This window comes from Chiloscyllium plagiosum, unplaced genomic scaffold (genome assembly GCF_037043375.1).
Source record: "Chiloscyllium plagiosum isolate Xiang-an unplaced genomic scaffold, Cpla_swu_hap1 HiC_scaffold_46, whole genome shotgun sequence".
Taxonomy (NCBI): domain Eukaryota; kingdom Metazoa; phylum Chordata; class Chondrichthyes; order Orectolobiformes; family Hemiscylliidae; genus Chiloscyllium; species Chiloscyllium plagiosum.
In genome coordinates this window covers 71,058,862-71,071,779 of record NW_028270184.1, presented here as the reverse complement: position 1 = coordinate 71,071,779, position 12,918 = coordinate 71,058,862, and the positions used below count along the sequence as shown (strand labels likewise).

General features: G+C 41.4%; 1 long non-coding RNA gene across 1 annotated transcript; it reads right to left on the bottom strand.

Moving 5' to 3' along the window:
• Nucleotides 1–2,304: 2,304 nt before the first annotated feature.
• LOC122547347 (uncharacterized) lies at nucleotides 2,305–12,593 on the bottom strand. Its single transcript, XR_015754586.1, has 3 exons — nucleotides 12,478–12,593; nucleotides 8,057–8,170; nucleotides 2,305–2,376 (listed from the first exon to the last, which is right to left on the bottom strand). It is a non-coding gene; the product is annotated as an uncharacterized LOC122547347 (long non-coding RNA).
• Nucleotides 12,594–12,918: the final 325 nt, after the last annotated feature.

The window sequence follows — 12,918 nt, the reverse complement described above, 5'->3', positions numbered from 1 at the left end:
TTTCTGCCCAACGGGACAATTTCTATTAAGATACATAGCCATTTATTCCTTGATTACAGATTGAAATATTTTCCCCTACAGCTGTTATGCTAACCGGTGTATAATTCCCCACTTTTTGTCTACCTCCTTTTTTAAACAGTGATGTGTGAACTCCTGCTTTCCAATTTGCTGGAATTGCATCAGAGTCCAGTGAATTCAGAAAAATGTCCATAAGTGCAATTGCTATTTCTCTCATCACCTCTGTTATTACCTTGGGATACATTCTATCAGGGCCAGGAGACTTATCTAAGTTTGGATCCATTAGCTTGCCCAACACTATCTCTGTCTTGGGAATGGTTGTTTCCAGGTACTCACTTACCGTCCTCTCTGACAATTTCTGATATGTTATTAGTGTCCTTCATTGTGTAGACGGACTAAATAACTCTTCACCTCCTCATCCATTTCTTCATATCCCTTTACTGGATACCCCTTCTCTAAAGGACCATTGCTTACCTTAGCCATTCATTTCGTTTTGTATATTTATAGACTATTTTGCTATCTGTCTTTATATTCTGAGGTAGTCTACTCTCATAACCTATCTGATGGGTCTTGATACCATTTTTGTTGCTTATTTTAACATTTGAAGTTTTCCCAATCTTCTACTTTCCCACTCGTCTTTGCCATTATTTATGCCATTTATTTTAATTTGATAGCCTCCCTTATTTCCTGAGACATTCCCAGCAGATTACCCTTTTCCTACAGTCCTTCCATTTCACTATTATGTGCTGTTGCTCAGAACGTTGAAAGATTGCTTTGAAAGCCTTCCACTGTTCATAAACTGTTCCACCATAAAGACTTCACTTCCAACCATCTTTACCCAACTCCTCTCTCATCCTATTGCCATCTGCTTTGGTTAAACACAGGACCTTGATATAGGCTTTTACGTTCTCACCTTCTATCTGTATTCTAAATTCAACCATACTTTCAATCCAATAATTTCTCCCAAATCATTTTATTTACTAATTTCATTCTTTTTTTTTCTGACGAGTGTTAGTCTTTCCAGTCTTGCTGGGAAGATTTAATTTGTTTCGTTTGTTTCCTTCTGTGAAGACAGAACTGAAGTAGTTGCTTAATAGTTCTGCCATTTCCCTGTTCTCATTTTCTATTCTCTGGATTGAGAGTGTAACGAAGCTGCACTTGTTTTCTCTTATCTTTTCCATTGACAGTTCACCTTATAACTCTTATTAATGTTGTCTTCAGAAACCCAGCAATTCATGTCCACACCATATAATCACAGGGGCATAGTCTCTGCACCGTCAAAAATACAGCACAATCTACATTAGTCCCACTCTCCTACTCCAGGCCCATAGCCGGGAATGTTATGACACTTTAAGAGCTCGCCTACGTAGGTATTTAACAGTCATGAAGTTACCACGATAACTCCCGTCTCAGGAAGTACATTCCAGACCCCAACACGTTCTGGGTGAAAAGCAATCAGCAAATTATCTCAACATCTCAAATCCTTCGCTTTAAAAGTGTGCTCCCTTGTTCTTAGCCCACTGACGAAAAGGAACAGCTGCTGAATATCCACCTGGTCCATGCTCCTCATAATCGTATCCTTCTGAATCACATTCCGCTCAGGATTCTCTGCTCCAATGTAAACAATCCGAGCTTCCCCAGACTCTCTCCATAGCTGATATGCTCTATCCCAGGGAACATCCTGGTGAATCTCCTCTGCACCCCGTCCAGTACAATCACATCCTTCCTGTAATTTGGCTCCCCGAACACCACACAGTATTACATCTTGGCTTAACCAAAGTCCTATATTAGTCTTGTAATCTATGTCTCGATGTGTAAAGGTTACATTTACTATTCCAAACGCCTTGTTAACTCCACTATTACCCTGTACAGTCCCAATCAGGGATGTGTGGAGAAGCACGCTCTGAGCTTCCTAGTGTGCTGCCGTTCAATGAGTACTCCCCTGTATGGTTCTATTCTTACAAATTGCACCACCTCATATTTATATGGGTAACATTCCATCTGCCGTTGATCTGCTTATCTGGCCATTCCATCTGTATTTTCCTGTAACATAAGACCTAGCCCTCACTGCCAACCACCCGTGCAATCTTTGTGATAAATGCAAACTCACGTACCACACTTGCCCACGCCCTCCATTTTTATTTCTATATTATTTATAAGTGTCACAAATAATAAGGGTAACACCATTGACCCGTATACAACACCACTGGACACTGATGTCCATTCATACAGTTTCCAGAATCACTCTCTTTGTCCTGCCATAAAGACATTGTGAATGTCACTTACCAATTACCCTTGATACCATGAGATTTTACTCTCTTTATCAGTCTCCCATGTAGGGCTTTGTCAAAGGCCTTGCTGAAAAAAAAAACATATTATCAACCTTCTTGAAAAAAGATCAATAAAATTCGTTCGGCATGACTCCCCTCTGAAGACTATCCCTCTCGAAATGAAGATCCATTTTCTCCCACCCTATTTTCCCCAATAGTTTCACTGGCACTGTTCTGATACTCACTGATCTATAGTTCCCTTGTCGAGCTGCACCAACCGTTCCTGTAAAAGATGTTCTGCGTTCCTCTGGCCCCAGCCCTGTGACCAGAATTTACTTAAACATTCGGGTCAGGGCCTTGCTCCGACAGCAGCTTTGTGATACAACACAGCCAGACCTGTGGACTTGTCCAATTGAATACCAGCCAAAACTAGCTATCCTTGCTCGTATTTCATATCAATCTGCTCACGAGTTTCCCAGTCGATCTTCTTGAACCATGCCTCCTCCTTCTCCTGCATAAAACAGATGTGAATCTCTTATGTCACAATCTATCAATGTTCTCCAGTTTCATACACTGATTATCCTCTTGGTTTCTAATGGGCTCTAATTATTCCCTGGTTATTCTGTCCTACTTGAAGTCCTTGTGGAATATCTTAGGGTGCTCACTAATCCTGCTCGCACTTTTCAATGTCCCTATGTTCTTCATTCCTCTATGTGTGAATTTTGTAAAGCTTCATTTTGATCACCTCTCAGTCTCTGCAAATCTACAGTACACAGGCGGAGTTCCATCATCGAACAATCTTGCCATCCGAGGGGTTAACCTAGAGAATGTACATTCAGTATATGTGATCATTATGTTTTACTTAGATCAGAAAATCAAAACTGTACACAATACTCCAGGTACAGTCTCACCAACACGATGTGTCACTGGTGCAGAACTTCACTTCTACTCGGAGCGAATTACTACAGAAGCTGGGATCTGTACTGAACCAATGCTAGAAATCACAGCGAGTTAGACATCATCCGTGTAAAGAGAGAAAGCACAGAGCTCTTCATTGCCTATAATCTGATTCCCTTCAAACAAAGGGAAACTTAACTTTACCTTCCTCCATTTGCATATGTTCTTACCAATACAATTTGCTTTATTGTTTTAGGTCTAACTTACCGTATGAATTCTTTAAAAATCCTCCTGATATCCAACTATACCATATCTACTGGTTCTCCATTGTTTATATCGATAAGCGACATCTTCAAGCAAAATTTTTGTAAATGTTACCTTCCCTTTCAGAAATCTAGCATAATTCTATAGACGTTTGCTATAACTTTCCAAGTGTCCAATATCACATTCTTTACAATAAATTCAAACAGATTCCCCACTGTGAGCAATAAATTAACTTGTCTGTAGTTCACCATTCTCCATCTTCTTCCCTTTGTAAATCCTTGGAATGCATTTATAACTTTCCACCTGAATACGGAAAAATACAATGATTCCCAATGCAATTATTATGTCCATTTCAGCTATCTCTGAAACTCTGATATGAAGTACTTTTGGTCTGTCAGACTTGTCAATACAATTATATTTTCAAATGCTACCTGGTCACTGATATGAATGATTTTAGTCTTCAGTTACACAAGTCCCATGGTCACTTGGTATTTCTGGGAGATTTTCTGGCCCTTCCTCCGTGAAGACAGACATAAAGTAACTGGTTAGTTTTCCCCTGTCATTGTTTCTGTTCTCCACAATAAATTATCCTGTCCACACATTCACTCTTCCATATTTGACCTTGCTTTTATTTTCCTTTCAAATATTCATGGCAGTTTTTCATCAGTTTTTTTTTTGCTTCTGGTTAGTTTGTATTCCTGTCCTCTTTATACTTTACTTATCAGTTTATCAGTCCTTTTTTGTTGCGTCCAAAATTTCAATGAATGCACAATATATGACCCTTTTCTAAAGCACTTTCTTCGATCTAATGTAATTTTTAACTTGTTTTGTACACCATCGTTGAGTCACCTTTGACTTTTGCGATTTAGGCCTTGGAGGGATATATGTATATAACAGACCTTACAGTAAATAACATATATTGCCTGTCTTTCATTAAGTCAGTTTAATGTATTTTCCAAATTCTCTAAAGCCAACTTTACTCTCGTAACTTAATGTCTTGCACAACTTAGGTATATACCCGTAATATTTTAAAAAACTGCTTGTATTCAGACGTCATGTAAAATTCAATATATTAAAATCACTATTCCCCAATGATCCTCAAGAGCAAAGCATTCGATTTGCTCTTCTGATCACACAACACCAATTCCAAAATTGCCTGATCAACAGCTCGGTGCTCAACATACTACTAAAGCCACCCGTCTCATACACGCTCATGAAATCCATTTTCCCAACATTAACATTCACTGGTTAGATTTAACTTGAAGCTGCCCATTGTTACTGCAGTACCCACAAACCCTGTATGTCTTATTTCCTGTTTTATAGCATACCCAACAATTGTATTGCAGCTTTCGCTTCGATACATAACTCTCATGAAAGTTTGCTTCTCCTTGCTGTTTCTAAGATCCACTTTACCAGATTCTGTGGAATCTGAGTGACGTGGGCTCTGGCGAGGTTAATGGCAGATTCAGACGAGATGTTTGGCGAGGCATATCTCAACATGGATATTATCTCACCACATCTTACCCGTTCTTCTCAAGCGGCATTGTGAGATTTTCTCCAGATCCCCCGTTATGCTGGTGTAGTAGAGAAGGACAATGATCTTTCAGCAATGTTGCGTATTTCCCAGAGAGCTGGGACTGCTGTAACCTGGATGGGAACCTTACAGGAGGCTGGTAAAGTGCTGCTGCAGCTGTTCAGGATCTTAGTGAGATCACATCCGAAGTAGTGCACACAGCTTTAATCTCCTCACTGTGGAAAGGAAGTTGTAATGAACTCAAAGATTGTTCCCTCAACGGAATTCTGCAACAAAGGTGTTAATCATCGAATCTCTCCAGTGTAGAAGCAGGACGTTTGACCCATCGACAACACACTGATTCTCCGAAGATTAACTCATCCAATCCCCACCACCGACCCCACTTGGTCTTTATAACCTGCCGTTTTCCACGACTGATTCGCCTAGCCTCCACATCCCGGACATTATGGGTAATTTAGCTTGTCCAATCCACCTCTCCTGCACATCTTGGGACTGTGGGAGGAACCTGGAGACTGAAATTGAATTAGGATCGCTGGTACAGTGAGGCAGCAGTGCTAACCATTGAGCTACCCAGCGTGGGCAACAAAACTTGCCTCCATAGTTCAGCCCTTGAAAAGTGACATTTGAGAAGGGAGATTCCATAGGTCCCCAAAACTCTCATTGAGCGACAGGAGGAGGACATTGAGATATTGAATGGCTTGGTCAGGAAAAGGAGAAGGACATGCAAGTCCATTGAGACGATAATGTATGAACACCAGGAGGACATTCAGCCCAGTGAGTGTGTAAAGCAGGAACAGAGTGAATCCAATCAGCCACTCATGCCTCTTACACAGCAATTCGAGCAGATCTTTTACAGCCTTGTGCCTGTTACACAGGAAATATGAAAGGGAACATAACCGTTGTAGAAAGGGAAGGACTTCAAATAACCAGCTTCACTCGGAAATGAAAAGTGTTGAGAAAATTATTGGAATTGAAGACAAATTGTTAGGATGCGTTATGAAGGAATTAATAACAGGAGATTTACAAAGTCAAGCCACAATCCAGCATATTCAACATAGTTTTATGAAGGATAAATCATGTTTTAATGATTTGAGTAATTTTTTTTAAAAAAGCGTAACAAGCAAGGTGGATAATGAGGATCCTATAGATGTATTATATCTGGGCTTCCAGACATTAGTGCGTAACGTGTCTTGAAAAGGGTTAATATACAAGACAAGAACACATGGGATTATAAACAATTTACTTGCTAGGAGAGAGGATTAGCAAACGAGTAAAAGCCATGATATGGAGCCACTGCTTTTGGACTGGATTGGACAAGGTCAAAAATCAAGCGACACCAGGTTAGAGTCCAAAGAGTTTATTTGTAACCACAAGGTTTCCTTGCGCTGCTATTTCATCAGGTGTAAGAGGGAGAGGAAGACCTAACACAGAAGTTATAAGGAAAAGATCAAAGGGCTGTACAACGCATGAATTATACACACCTAAGATGGCTCTTAAATACTTAATCAGTTGGAATGGAGGTGCGAGTTTGATTGGTTAATATGCAAATTGCAGAATTTATTTCAAGTCACTTCCTGGAGATACCTTCAGGTATTATCGATATAACTGAAGTAACACGTGCGGTCAGACAATGTATTCTAAGCATGAGGCGTTGTTTGGACTCTGTCTGTGTCATGACCTGGAGTTAGACTGGTTTCATTTACAAAGTACGATTTGTAAAATAACACATTGACTGAATGTCTACAAATTGTATGTTTTGGAAAAAAATAAAATGCATCTGCAAATACAAATGGGAAAATGCAAATTCAACCCACAGGTTTATATGTGCATTCGTGTGTGTGCGTGTGCATATGTGTGAGGGGCGTGTCTGTGTGAAGAGGAGAGAGAGAGAGACATTGTGTGTATGTGAGACAGAGTAAGGTGGAGTGTGGGTGTGAGTATGGGAGGGAGAGAGAGTGGCTGTGCGTGCATGTGTGTGTGACAGAGTGGAGTACGTGTGTGAAATGTGAGAGGGGGTAGTGCGAGTGTGTGTGAGTGGCAGAGAGGGAGAATGTGTATCAGTGTATGTAACGCGGAGAGTGAGAGTGTGTGCTTGTCCAGCCTAAGACACAAACAGATATGGCAATCCTCTGTCTCTGACCTTTGAGCTAATTTTGTATCCAAATGATTTTCATATGAACCAACCTTGTTAAACAGATGACCATGCACAATGTTATTCAACGCCTTACTGATGTCCATATTGACAATATACACCACTACATCTCAATTAATCTTTTTAGTCGCTTCTTCAAAGAAATCCCAGTCAAGTCAGTGAGACACAATATTGCTTGCACAAAGCCATGTTTACTATTCTTAATCAATCGTTACCTTTCAAAATGTGTGAAAATCTAATGACTCATAATCCTCTTCAACAACTTACCCACCACTGACGTCAGGCTCACTATCTTTTCCTTGTTAACCTTCTTAAATATTTTAAGTAATGGCACCACGTTAGCCAACCTTCAGTCTTCCGGCACTATACCTGTGGCTATTAATAATAGCAAGGGGCCCAGCAATCACTTCCCTAGCTTCTCAGAGTTCTAGCGTACATCAATAAAAGCCAGGACATTTTCCTTCTTTTGCATGTTTTAAGACCTCCAGCAACTCCTCTGTAATACAGACACTTTCCAAGATGTCACTACTATTTTCCCAAGTTCTCTAACTTCCATATCCTCCTGCACAGTAAATACTGATACAAAATATTCGTTCAGTACCTCCCCCATTTCCTGTGGCTCTGCACATGGGCAGCCTTGCTGATCTTTAAGGATGTCCTATTCTCTCCACAGTTACTCCTTTGTCCTTGACGTATTTGTAGAATTCCTTTGAATTCTCCTTAACTCTGTTTGCCAAAGCTATCACATGTCCCCTTTTTATGCTCCGAATTTCCCTATTAACTATACTCTTGTTGCCTTCTGACTCTTCTAGTGATTCACTTTAAATCAAGAATTAAGAGGCTAATAATGACCATTCCGATTGTCGGAAAAGTCCATCTGGTTCACTGACACCTTTTAAGGAAACAAACTGCCATTCTTACCTGGTCTGGCCTACAAGTGACTCCAGACTCACAGCAATGTGGTTGACTGCTAACTGCCCTCTGGGCAATTAGGGATGGGTAATAGATGCTTGTCTAGCCTGGGACACCTTCATCCTGTGAATGAATTAAGAAAAACTCCTCAATTCCTGCTGTCTATACCTGACATATGCTTCCCGTTTATTCGTGACCAGAGCCTCAATTTTTACAATGCTCCACCATTCCTTACACGCACCACCCTAATAGTGCCATAATGTCTCTGTATTCCTGACATCTCATTTCTGAAGCTTTCCTCCTTCCCAACTGACCCATTTTCTGAGAATATCTGTCCCAATCGAATTTGGAAAATTATTGGTTAAATCATCAAAATTGGTTTTCAACAATTTAGAACTTTAAGTTTTAGACGGGGTTCATCCTTTTCCATCTCTATTTTAAAACCAATAGAATTATGATGACTTGCCATAAAGTGCTCTGCCACTTATACCTCAACCACCCACTGCCTTATGTCCCAAGGGTAAGGTGACGTTTAGCTCCTTCTCTGTGATGGAGAGCATTGGTCAAGCTGCTGCAGCTTTGTAACTGGGATTGGGGTCAGCAGAGTCTTCGACTCATTGGGTTGAATCTAATAATAATTTGTCTCAGTGACATTTTCATTGAGTGTGACAGAGGAATGTTCTGCACGAGGCTGAGCTAGTTTCCTGGTGCTATCTTATCTAACTCAACTAATCATCTATCCACCTCACCCCATGGCATCCCTCTCATTCAATGCCAGCCTGATTCTCCCACCTATCATGGCTGTAGGTACTCAGCATCGCCCGTATATCCCTGGATGTTCTGTGATCCCTGGCACTGGTGCCATCTTTAAAAGGCCAATGGACACACGATTGAGCATTCTCTGTTTGGAGCTGCCCTGCACAGGTTACCTGAGCATGGCAGATAAGTGGCAATTACACCACAGTTTGTCGACAGCGGCACAGAGGTCCTGGTGGATGGGCTAGTACAGACAAGGACCATTCTCTTCCCAGTGCGGGCCACACCACCAGACCCACCGAGCATGGTCTGAGCTCAGTGCAGTGGTCTGAAGGAATGTCCAGTAATACAGGACAAGCATCAATAACCTTCCCCTCTCTGTAAGGATAAAGCTCACCTTATACTGCCTGCTCCCTCACACTCACTGTATATCTGTTATAGCACCAAACCCCGATCAGGGTTCATGCTCCACACTCTCACTGCTGCATGTAGCACCATCCCTCTCTCTTTCCCCTCTACTATGTCTCTCTCACTAATAGCACTGCATGGATAAAACACTGTTGACTGACTCCCTCTGGACACACCACCATCTCCCACCTGCACACCTCACCCCCCACACCTCCTCCATCGCTTTCAGCACGGTCACCCAATCCCACCCTCACTCCATCCTTCCCCGTCTCCTATTCCAGGATAAACAGCTTGGAATAGGACAGAAAGGGCCAAGCCGGGTGGTGGAGTGTCCGATATCCGTCTATTCCCCCAACACTCCGTACCTGTGTGTCTGTCTTTCCCTCTGTGTGTATCTATACGTGAGTGCAGATCTGACAGTCTCTGTGGTGTTTAAAAGGACACAATCTCTCCCTCAGCTGGCCTCCCCAACCTACTGCAGTGTCAATGACAGAGGGTGATAAACTTCGCGTATTCAATCTGGGAGGGAGATAGGGCAAAAGCTCACAGCACCATCCAAACTTACAGCACCATCAACACACACACACACATAAAACACACACACACACACACAATGCTGGTAGGTGGAGGGTTGTAAATATACTTCGGCCTTTCAGAATGAAAATGCTCACCTCTGAGTGAACCATTTTATCAGGAGATTAGATTAATTTATTTCTCGTTCTGTGACTTGCAATGCTTAAAAGGTACGTGAGAAAGTATTGAGAAGTCCTGAAAAAGGCCCAGTAGTGGTGGTAATGACGCAGGAACAACATCGCTTAGTATCAGACAAAACTGCTCTGTGATTCCAAAGATGTTATTTGAAAAACCAAACGGTCATGCAATTTGACAGATTCACAACAAAGGATTTATTATCTTCTCAGAGTTAAGAACTGTGCCACTGATGCAGTGGTGTGGGTAGTCCAGCAGAGGGAGGTATTGTATGAATCTCATCTCAAAACTCCGAGGCGAGCACTGCTGCCCCCCAGCACCAGGCACCCGGACTCGTGTCCACCCTCAGGCGACTGTCTGTGTGGAGTTTCACATTCTCACTGTGTCTGCGTGGGTTTACACCGGATTCTTCTGCTTCAACCCACAGTCCAACTTCGTGGATGTTAGGTGAATTTGACATGCTAAATTGTCAATAGTGCTGAGGGATGTGTAGGTTAGGGGCATTATTCATGGGTAAGCATAGCATAACATTTGAACAGGTCTCTTTGGGTTACTCTTCGAAGGGTCAGTGTGGACCTGTTGGGTAGAAGGGCCTGTTTCCACACTGTAATGATTCTATGAACTCCATGAACAACAGGGACAGACGGAGAGAGAGGAGGAGGAGGAAGATTTTGATTCCAAGTTCAATATATTTATTTCAAAAACAAATTTGCACAGAGATGCAGACAAAGGTACACACAAACTGAGATACTGACACTAACACACATAACACATGCTCGCAGAGATACGCAGGGAGATATGGACATTTCCACACAAACATAACCCCATATACAGGCACACACGATCTTTAACACAGAGACATATACATTTTTAAATGAATAAGCTATCATTGGTTCGTCGGAGAAGGCAGGAGAATGGGGTTCAGAAATATTTTAGCCATGGTCAAATATCATGGCAGAAACGATGGGCTGAATGGCCTTATTCTGTTCCATTGTTCTTTGCTTATATGATCTTTCCTGGAATTGACTTTCCGTGAGGTCAGTGGAAACTGAATTTGATAAGTATTTGGTTTAGGAGAGTTAATGGGAATGCGGACAGGTTTGAGGGGTTGAGTGGTCGATATCTGTTTCTAATTGTCGACTCCTTATATATCAAAAGAGTGGTGATTGGTTTGAGGGGGACACATTTTGAGAATAAGGACCTTTCCATTTCAAACTTGGATAGGGATGCTCCCTTCTCTTTAGGATTGTGTAATCTGTGGTGTTCTCATCCCTAGGGAGCAGTGAAGACTGGGTTACAGAAAACGCTCAAGGTTGAGTTCGATAGAACTCTGATGAACTGGAGACTCCATGTTTATTGGGAACAGACATGAAAGTGATGTTTAGTTACAATCACATCAACAATACACATTCTGAATGGTGCAGCAGGCTCAAGGGGCTGAATGGCCAGCTGCTGCTCCTAACCATGTGTTGTTCTCTCAAGCACTCTGTAATGTTACAGAGGTAAAGAAAGATCCCATTCAGCCAGTCAGCATCGTTATAATGAGACAGGAGGAGACTATTCTGCCCTCTAAGGATTTGCACATGAATAGATTGAAGTCATTCAGCTCACTAAGTACATTACACAGTGTAGGATGAGGCCATCCAACCTTTCTAGCTTGCTACGCAACAACAGGGGAAACCCAGTTAACTATCAGGGAATAACTATTCGGGATGGTCAGGTTGTAAAGTTATAACTGTGTAGAGTTCCTTGGGATCAGTGTGAGATTATCAAGTATTTAGAATCTATGCCAATGACATGGATGAGAGGACTGATTGGCTTGGACCTCAGTTAGCTCATTCACCAAGAGATTCATTTAACTGGACATGGAGACTCTGCAATGGGATACAGACAGGGGAGGTTAGTGATCAAAACCTTGTCAGAAAACAGTATAATGTAGGTTAATTGAAGTCAGTGTTGTGTTGAACAGAGAAAATAACAGTAACATACTTAAATGGGGAGAAAATTGCAGAACTCATTGGATTAGTGCATTCCAGTACATGAGCCACATAAACCTAGTCATCAGATTCAGCCAATAATTGGAAAAGGGTATCGAATCTTGCTGTTTTACGTAAAGTCTTTTGGGTATAATCATTAGGATGTATTACTGCATTCGAACATGACAATGCTGAGACTACATCTAATGTATTGTGTCTAGTAATGAACTCCTAAACTGAAAGAAAAATACGTAATGGTTTTAGAAGCTTTTCACTGATATTTCACTTTATGCTTTGCTAGATGAAGGCCTGATGGAATCATAGTCTCATAAGCACGGAAACAGACCCTTCAGTCCAGCTTATCTGCACCAACCAGATATTACAATCTGATGTAGTACTCTTTGCCAGCATTAGACCCATAATCCTCTAAATGGTTCTTATTCACATACCCATCCATTGCCTCTTAAATGCTGTAATTGTGCCAACCTCCATCACTTGCATTGCCATCTTATTCCGTACACACACTACCCTCTGTGTAAAAATGTTACCCCTTCAGGTATCTTTTTAATCTTGCCCCCTCACCTTAAATCTATGCCCGCTGGTTTGGACTCCTCCGACCTTGGAAAATAATCATATTCATGCCCCTCAAGGCCTTTACAAGGTCAGGGCACTTCAGGCCTGAGAATACGAGATGTTCACATTGAACCATAAAAGGCCCTGAGGAGAGTGTACTGGGCGTAGCTAAAGAATAAGAGAATAAAACTAAGGATTTAATTTAATAAAACAATATATTCATTTTAGCACAGTACTTTGAAGACATGCATTCATTGTACAATAATTATGAAACCACATATAAAATGCTTTCAAATGATAAATTACAAATCACTCCTAAATGGAGCAGGTAACAGGGATGGAGTATGCAATCAGCGGAATGTTTAACCAGTCATTACATGGTTCAATTTGGTGTTCAGGTAACATTATTATATGTTTCAGCTCAGAGAGGAAGAAAATGTAACTTGTCTG